We start from the raw sequence: 9,302 nt of genomic DNA, 5'->3' as shown, positions 1-9,302 counted from the left end.
GAAACTATGGAAAAAGAGAGACTATTTTTTTCTCATTTTTGTATACATCAATTTTCCTTGAACCCTGTCCTAGTATAATAGCTCTTTGTTCATAGTCTGAATATGAGAATAAGCAACCTATAAAGTATTCTGGAGCATTGGTAAGCAGAAAATTATAGGAATATTGAGATCTCAATGCAACTACTCTTCCCTCCATTATCAGATCTAAACTACTTAAGATGAATATTTGGGAGAGGGTTCTAGATTTGGAAATATAGGAACAGATATGAAATAGATAACCAGAGGAGTGGTAAAATGTTGACTGGATTAGGGAAATCTAGTAGGATTTCCAGTAGCACTAAGAGCCTACTTGAGATTAGTGGTCATAATGAAAAATGATAAAGAGGCTCAGAGGAGGTGCAGACTAGGTAAAGAGTTGTATTTATCCCGGACAGGTGTTTTGACAGGCAAGTATGATGGCCTCCACACCACCACCAGCAGGATGAAGAGTGACCTGCAGAGCCTGGTGAAACAGGAAAACTCCCTGGTGTTCCTGGTAAGTACTCCTAGTAAGACTCTATAGCTTCTTTCCAAGCCCCCTAAATTAAATATGAGCAAAAGAAAATTATTCATGTATCAAAATATTATTATACCATAACCAAGTAAGATTAATTTCAGGAATGTTATCATAAAACCTATCAATATAGTTCACTCCATCAACATGGTTAGGGAGAAAATTAATATGACCATGTGATAAACACACATTAATTTTTAAGAACTAATACTAATTAAAGTAAATTGGAATAAAAGAAAATTACTTAAATAAAATAAAGACTTTACCAAAATCAACAATTATTACCATAGATAAAGACACCAAACCCACTTCATTTGAATTCAGGAACTTTGCAGGGATGCCCAATCACCATCATTACTCAGTACTACCTCAGAGTTTCTAGCAAATGCAATCATGCAATAAAATAAAATAATAGTTTTTAAAAAAGAAATATAAGAAATAAGACTTGTGGATGATTTGATATTTTAAATAGAGAAAAACAAAACACTCGTTAAGAAATAAACTGATAAATAACGCATTCAAGTGCCTACACATTTGGTAAACAAAAATCAGCAATTCAATATTGTGTCTAATTTAGCAATGAACACCTACAAGAAAAGGAAAAAAAAATTTTTTTCATTCATATTAGCTCCAAAAATTGTAAAATGCGCATGAGTGAATTTAATAGTAAAGGCATAGGATCCACATGTATAAAATCTTATTGAAGGACATAAAACACAATGAACCAGTTAAAATCAATTCATAGTCTTGAACAAAAGCCTTAATATTATGAATATGCTAGTTGTCCCAAAATGAATGAGTAAATGTTAATACAATTCTAATAGAATCCCAATAGAGTTGAACTTCTGGGGAAGGCAAGAGTTTCTGAGAGTAATTGAAAAAATAAAAATAAAAGACCTTATAGTTAATATGGAAAAATAAATGCCTAAGAATCACCAAGAACATTTTAAAAAAGAATAGTGAACAAACTTTCATATCAGATATCACAGCATATTATAAAGCTTCTGTACTTAACACATAATTGGCATTGGTATGGAAAAATAAAGCATTGAAACAAACTAGAGAATCCAGAAATGGATTCAAGTATATGTGAGAACACAGCACATGGAAATTGTTTAATAAATGCTGTGAGGGGCTTCCCTGGTGGCGCAGTGGTTGAGAATCTGCCTGCCAATGTAGGGCACACGGGTTCGAGCCCTGGTCTGGGAGGATCCCACGTGCCGCGGAGCAACTGGGCCCGTGAGCCACAATTACTGAGCGTGCGCGTCTGGAGCCTGTGCTCTGCAACAAGAGAGGCCGCGATAGTGCGCAGCGATGAAGAGTGGCCCCTGCTCGCTGCAGCTAGAGAAAGCCCGCACACAGAAACGAAGACCCAACACAGCCAAAAATAAATAAATAAATAAATAAATTAATTAATTAATTAATTAATTAAGAAAAGAATCTTAGTAGGGAAAATAAGCTTAAAAATAGGCACAGATCTATAACAATTCCCATTATAAAAAAAAATTTTTTTTAAATAAATGCTGTGATCAGCATTACCACCTTTATGGTCATCATACCATGATTATATGATACCAGTTATCACTATCATCACCACACCCTCCCAATACACAGTTCCTGGCATAGAATAAGCTTATATCAATATTGTTTGAATGGAACTGATACAAGAGTAAGGCATCAATAATTACATTATATAAACAAAATGAATCTGGAGAACTATGTGGAGGTTTTTGACCAGTTGTGATATATTTATAGACAAGTGAAGTAACGCATGTGAAAGCGTTTTGCAGATGATAAAGTATTTATGTAAGTATTATTTTTAACATTCGGATTATTTTATACCCTGCAAGGTCAGAGGAATATGAAAGAGTGACTTACAGTACATATGACACATACACGTTGGTAAACGTACTAAATCTTTGTTCTGTCCATAGGCATAAATAAGATAAGCTTGCATTTCTACATGTTCAGCCAAGCTCTTGTGGATAAAGGATCAGGAAAGGGGCGCTGTTACCATGTTAACATATTAACATATTTGACTTCAAGGAACATACAAGCTCACACAATGTGAGTCTATAACGTGAATGATTTGCCTTGGTTCTGTTACATACTACCTCATCTCATATGTATTTTCTCAGAGGTAACAAAAGAAAGTGGAATCTGCTTTATTTCTGATGATAAATTACCCGCTGTTGACTTTGTATAAACCCTGGGGTATTGCTTACAAGCTATGTTGAGCTTTTTCTTCCTGTCTAATGGTCCAAAGTGTTAAAAGACATTTTATAGGCTAATTTACTTTGGTTGTTATCCTATTCCTCCAGAAGTCAGAGCACTAGGTACATCATTTTATGTGTTAATGGATAGGACTCATTATAGTAGTAGGAAGTGGGAAGTGAGGAAGTTTTCTAACTCTTCTCTAACTGTCTTTAAAGTTTGTTCATTTCTATATCCGTATGCACTTAGCATGGCATACTTTGGGATGTAACAAGAGCTTGCTTTCCTGTTTTGCTTCTTTCAACTCTATGCAGAGACCTAATGGTTGGATCATTTTGAAGCCTTCATGTCATCCTATAGGGCAATACCACAGCTGCCATGAAGGATGCTGGCTCTTCACCTTTCTATGCAGAAGTGCTCTGTGTTTGTAGTTGAGAATACAGATCATATAGGGAAAAATAAATCTATTTTTATTACAGACTGTGACCCAGATATTTACTATATGTTTTAAAAATCCCACATTATTCTTTTGTTGTGTACCCCTGCTTCAGACTGAGTCTGATCTCAAAGATCCACAAGATCTGAAATATAATTGAGTGCCTACTACATGTCAGGTGCACAACTGAGTCCACATGTGTTGTTTCATTTAATCAATACTAATTCCCTGTCATTTAGATGTTATTATCGACCGTTTAACCTATGATAAAAACAGAGACAGATCACAGGACTTTACATAAAGGTTCACAAAAATTATCTACAATTAAACCTCTGTAGTTTTTTCTGTCATAAAAAAATAGGATTACAGTCTGAGTTGAGACATCTAAACAAATAGTGAGCTTTTGACATTCTCTGCTTGAACTTTAAAAATAAATAGCCATACATTCCTGTGCTAAAGATACTCCTGCTGTGGGAGAATAGAGGAGCATGATCGACAATATTTTACACAGTACAATGTTTAATTGTTTGTGGGGCTCATTGGCAGTGTCTCTGCAAATTCGGGTTACAAAAGGATGATTCAAATACAACAACAATTTTTAAATTTCTGTAAATCTTATTTTTATGGCAAGGGAAGAAAAAGAATTCCTTAAGCAAACCTTTATTATTTTGTTCCTTTTGCTATCATCATCATCATCAACTAGAGCAATCCTGGTTATTAATTGACAGAAACATAACAGAAATTCATTTAAGCGACAACAACAACAAGGAATTATTTGGCTTACATCCTTGAAAAGTTCAAGAAAAGCTCTCAAGTAAATCTGAAACCAGAGTTTCAAAAGCTGTCAGCAAGGTCTTGACATTTTCTTTCCATCTCTCAGTTCTACTTTCTTTGTTGGCTTCATTCTCTATTTGACTCTGTCCATGTGATAGCTAAGTTGCTTCCTGGAAACTGAGGCTTAACTGGTCCTTAGCACTTCTGTCTCAGAAAAACATTTCTCACCATGTATCTATCATGTCAGTCTCCACAATATGATCTGAGTGGAGCTGCTCGAGCATGCACCAAGTGCTTGGGTTGCTTTGATGAAGCAACCTAAATCTCACGCCCACTTCTGTGAAAAGTCATCAGGTCTGTTCCCAAAAAGAAAAGAAGGGAAATAGATCTTAGACAGAAAGAGTAATGCTCCAAAAACTTATGAAAGATGTAATACATTTGAGAAAACTGCATCAAGTATTTGATCTGTTTTTATAATGTAAGATTTTGAGTTACAGGTATGAGACTAACTCCTCAAATCTTATAATTTTCTATTCCAAACACCTATACCACATTTTGTTTCCATGTGTAAATATATTTTAGATCTAACAATACAGGGCAATGAGTAAATCTGGTGAACCATGTGTTGGGAGGGAGGGAGGAGGAGTTGGGAGACAAAGGTCCAGGTAGTCACCAGTGAAAATATATTTAAGTTGCATGGTGCATTATAGAAAGCTGGAGTCAGAATTGAAACACCCACTCAGTTCCATTTCAGAAGTGTGCAAAAAAATAAATGCGAATTTGGAGAATCATACTAGGGTATCCAGGAAAAAAACAAACAAACAACTATTGGAAAATGCAGTGGAGTTTAGTAAGACGGTAGGAGTTTAGTGAGAGAAATTATGTGTCAAAGAAAGTCATTTAGAAGGATCTGATATAAAGAGAGATGGGAAATCTAAGTTTGGAATTCTCCCATCAAAAAGAGAACATAAGCTCATTTAATATTCATAAAAAGATTGAGTAGAAACATACTGGGGTATAATCAGAAGTGCAGTGCTCAAATGTCACTGTTAAAATAAGAAGTTTCTTGTCATTAAAATAAACACATAAAAGAGATCCTTAAAAGAAAATATGATAAGTTTCACTCTTTAAAATTGTCCTCTCTTTTCCTTAGGGCTTTCTTAAAGACATAATTAAATTTTCGGTATCCGCAAAACTTTTTTATGCTTCTTAAAAGTAGAATAATATTTTTCCTAAGTAACATCTTTTTTTCAAGACTTTTTATGATATCACGTGAACACAATAACACCAATTACTCAAGGAGAGATCATTTCACTATTGCATAAAATTTGATAGGCAACTTCCTATATAGTGGAGATGCCTTCTTAATAATCTGGATTTTCAGACAAATCTGAATTCTCTTAAGACTGCCAAAGCCTCCAATTATTTGTGATCCAAAAATTAATTTTGTGACATAAGTGATGTATACTTAAAATGCAAAAATTAGCCATAAAACTTTGGATCTTTAGCACATCGCCTAGCATATGTGTCTTGTTTTCATGTTTAGGAAAAAGTGCCAGAATTTTCATAATATAAGTATCTCAAATATTTCAGCATATAATTTTAATGAGCAAGCCCATGGACCTGGCAGAACTATAAACCGTTTATCTCAAGTAATGGAACTGTTAATATTCCGTTTTTTAAATTCAGTATTTTGTCTGTTAAAGAGATTGGCATTTGTTATCACAGTTTTAGTGATAGAAAGAGACTCTGAAACTTCACTTTTAATTGGTCTCAGGTCAGCAGCTTTGTAATTTACAAAGGCCTCTACTAGCAAATTGAAAATAAAAGGAACTATTTACATCCTTGATATAAAGAAAGAATAACATGTCTTAAGCTTAGCAATTGTGCTTCTGGTCTAGATTTATCAATTCCTTCATTCCACAAAGACTTATTTAACAACTACTATATTCCCAGTACAAATGCCTACAAGTATTATTTTAATACACCACACTAAGGGAAATTGAAAGGCAGATTTAAAAGGGAAGATACTCAGACTAACTTACTTTACTCTTCCGTCTTCCAGGTGAGAAGAATCCTTCCCATTAGACAATTTCTTCTCAAGCATTTTCATTTCCTTAGCTAAGGGTAGGACCACTGGTAGCACTCTGCATGCTGTTTTGACCCAAAGAATTCTGATAACTTCCTATGTGATACAAATCAAATGTGTATAATTATTTGTTCAAGTTATAAATTTTTACCTTTCCTTAACTGGCTATGAAAGGCTTATGTGAGTATACACTCATATTTTGACATGTGTATGAAAGGTTATGAAAGGTTTATGTGAGTATACACTCATATTTTGACATGTGTATGCAGGATGCAAATGGGTTTAATTTGATACATGTTTCCTTTATATTGGGAATATCTAATGCCCTGGGTACACTTATGTTGCTATATATCCAGAGGTTGCCTGTAATAAGAAGCCAAGGTCCCACAGAATAAAGATCAGAAAATAAGATGGAATTCCCAAAGATAAATGTCGAAAGCTCTTCCTTTCTTTCCCTCATGACACTCACCCTAAGAGTCTGTTACAGTGATTGGTGGAGGAATGAGATGGGAAGGTGACATAGAAGATACTTTCTCTGCACAGGAGCACAGCCTATATAAGTGGAGAAAAGTTCTGTCTTATAAACTGGGCATGGGGTGTGCAATTTTTAGTCCCCAGGCTAGTAGCCATTCAGATACCTATTTTCATTACATTAACTCAGAAACAAACTGGCATCACAAATCTTAATGTGAATGGACTCTGGGAAATAATAGCAACTGTAATAGAATGATGTGCAAAAGTTAATACAGAGTAACAGATTCTTTGGGGATTGGGAAGATTTCTAAGAGGAAGTACCATATTGTTTGGTGATAAGAAGTTTGCCAAGAAGAAACAGCCAGGAGGTCCAAAGAGTTCATCTGCTAAGTGCGTTAAACACATAATAAAGCCGAATTAAAAGATAATAAGTTTCAAGATGAACAAATAATCTACATTTTCTCCCATGAATGCAAACTGAAACCTCATTCTCAATAAAAAATTTTACCAGTGCCAATGGAAATTGAGTAAGCAAAGTTTGGATAGTTTCATGCAGGTCATTACAATTATTAGAAAAACAAATAATTTCAAGGGAGCAGTGAGATAATTTGGTAATCAAGTGTAGCTTCAAGATCTCAAAAAGAAGGACTCAGTTTTTCTGGTTTTCTTAATGAAGTCCAGTGAAAATGTGAATCTTTTTTCAGACTGATTTACTTAAGAACTGTGTCCACAACTCTCACATAACCGTTCTGTAGTAATTAAGACCCTCTTGCTTTCCATGCCGTCCTGCAGCCTTGAACTTCATTTGCCTGACTTTATTTTTACTGTGCTCACAGTTGTGTCTAAGCCCTGGCCCCCAGTCAACTGTCTGCCTTGATACATACCACTACTTTTTACTTACCTGTTGAGAGTTTTTTTCACTCCATTGTTTACCTTTGCATTACTCCCTGCTGCTGTGACCCTTACATTTAGGACCAAGTGTTTTCTATGGATCACTGTTTAACTGGGACAACATTCTGGAGAAAAGCATCCCATTCAGCTATTATCTTCCACAGAATATAATGGTTGCCTGTAGATAACATTCTCTTATGTAAAAGCAACTATTTTTCAGTCTTATTACTGATTATTAAAATGATTCAAATGTGACATTATAGTGACCTATGAGGGTATAATGGTTCAAACCATCCACAGGAATGCAAATCATAGAAGACTATACATTTCTACAAGAATCTTATTTGTCTCTTGTGTTTCATCTGCTGTGACTCTCACTCCCATCATGACAGGAGAATGTGTCATCATAAATCTGTGTTGGCTGCACTGTCAAAGCAGGATTGCACTGGGGGAAGAATCAAGTCCCTGCTCTATTGGAGCCAAGAAAGACAACAGCATCAATCTGACCCTTTTAAAACCACATCCTCCAGGCCTCACTTCTCTCGTCTCTCATGAAGAGTATGAGCAGATCCTCCTATCATGGTTTTGCCCAGTAAAGTGGCATGTGTTTGCAGAACATCTTGTTTTCCCCTTATTCATATTTTGACTTGGCATTTATAGCAGTTGGGTGGAAAAAAAAAAAGAAGCCACAGTCTGATTTGTCTGCAACAGACAGTCTAATTAAATTGGAGGGGAGGGACAGATGCACAAAGCTGCTGAACTGCTCATAATACAAAACATGGCAGCTTCAGTTTGGAAAAAGGTAGCAAGATGGTGCCAACAATTTCTGCTCACTGAACTAGCTGAAGTATGTAATTATGTTAAATTCCCTTAAATTCCCTTCTTTTAATTCCAATTTCACATATATCACTGATACATTTTGAAAGAGCTTAGAAGGCCATTATTTGGGCTGTGCTAGAAGAATGATAGGCACACAATTCACAAATGCTGTAATTTTTTTGAGTCAGACTTTTCAATATTAAAAGTGTTAATTTTATAAAATAAGTATTTACACATAGGGTTTTTTCATCTTTAAAAAAATTTTCCCTCTTTGATTCAAATCAACCTCAGTTTTTTTTTTGTTTTTGTTTTTAATTTTTATTATTTATTTATTTATTTTATTTTGGCTGTGTTGGGTCTTCGTTTCTGTGCGAGGGCTTTCTCTAGTTGCGGCAAGCGGGGGCCACTCTTCATCGCAGTGCGTGGGCCTCTCACTGTCGCGGCCTCTCTTGTTGCGGAGCACAGGCTCCAGACGCACAGGCTCAGCAGTTGTGGCTCACGGGCCTAGTTGCTCCGTGGCACGTGGGATCTTCCCAGACCAGGGCTCGAACCCGTGTCCCCTGCATTGGCAGGCAGATTCTCAACCACTGCGCCACCAGGGAAGCCCCAACCTCAGTTTTTTGATACTTAAGAACTGCAAGAAATCGAGAGCTCCAACTGCTGTTTGTAATACTGAAAACCTGATGCAAACCTTTGTGAAAATGAACTCTTATGGACAGAAGCACAAACTGCTTCCATCTCTAATGGCAAATCCTCTCTGTCAAGCTGTTTTACACTCTGCATTTCTGGTATAACATCATTCTTTCAAATTGCTGTGGGCATTCATGTTGCTACTATGGGATGCTAATCTCACACTGATCTGTTTGTCTATTTTATCCCATCCTACCTCAAAAGTTACAAAGGCTACAGGTATCACCACCTTTCAGTGTGAAAGTATGTTTTCATACCTGTAGGTAAAACATGTTGTATTCAAAATCCACTTTTTCAGAATAATTTACAAGATTCATGCCCCAATTTGAATGCTAAAACTTTCAAGAGATAACTGCTACAAA

At 35.7% G+C, this 9,302-nt stretch overlaps 1 long non-coding RNA gene across 1 annotated transcript; it reads left to right on the top strand.

The window, feature by feature from the left end:
* The first annotated feature begins 4,444 nt into the window (after window positions 1-4,444).
* LOC309628122 lies at window positions 4,445-8,871 on the top strand. The gene is made up of 2 exons (XR_014244183.1): window positions 4,445-6,240; window positions 6,294-8,871. It is a non-coding gene; the product is annotated as an uncharacterized lncRNA (long non-coding RNA).
* The last annotated feature ends 431 nt before the right edge of the window (window positions 8,872-9,302 follow it).

The sequence above is a fragment of the Balaenoptera borealis genome (genome assembly GCF_965194805.1).
Source record: "Balaenoptera borealis genome assembly, chromosome: 4".
In the NCBI taxonomy this organism is placed as follows: Eukaryota; Metazoa; Chordata; class Mammalia; order Artiodactyla; family Balaenopteridae; genus Balaenoptera; species Balaenoptera borealis.
Note: the sequence above shows the minus strand (reverse complement) of the source record. Positions and strands in the feature narration are given on the sequence as shown.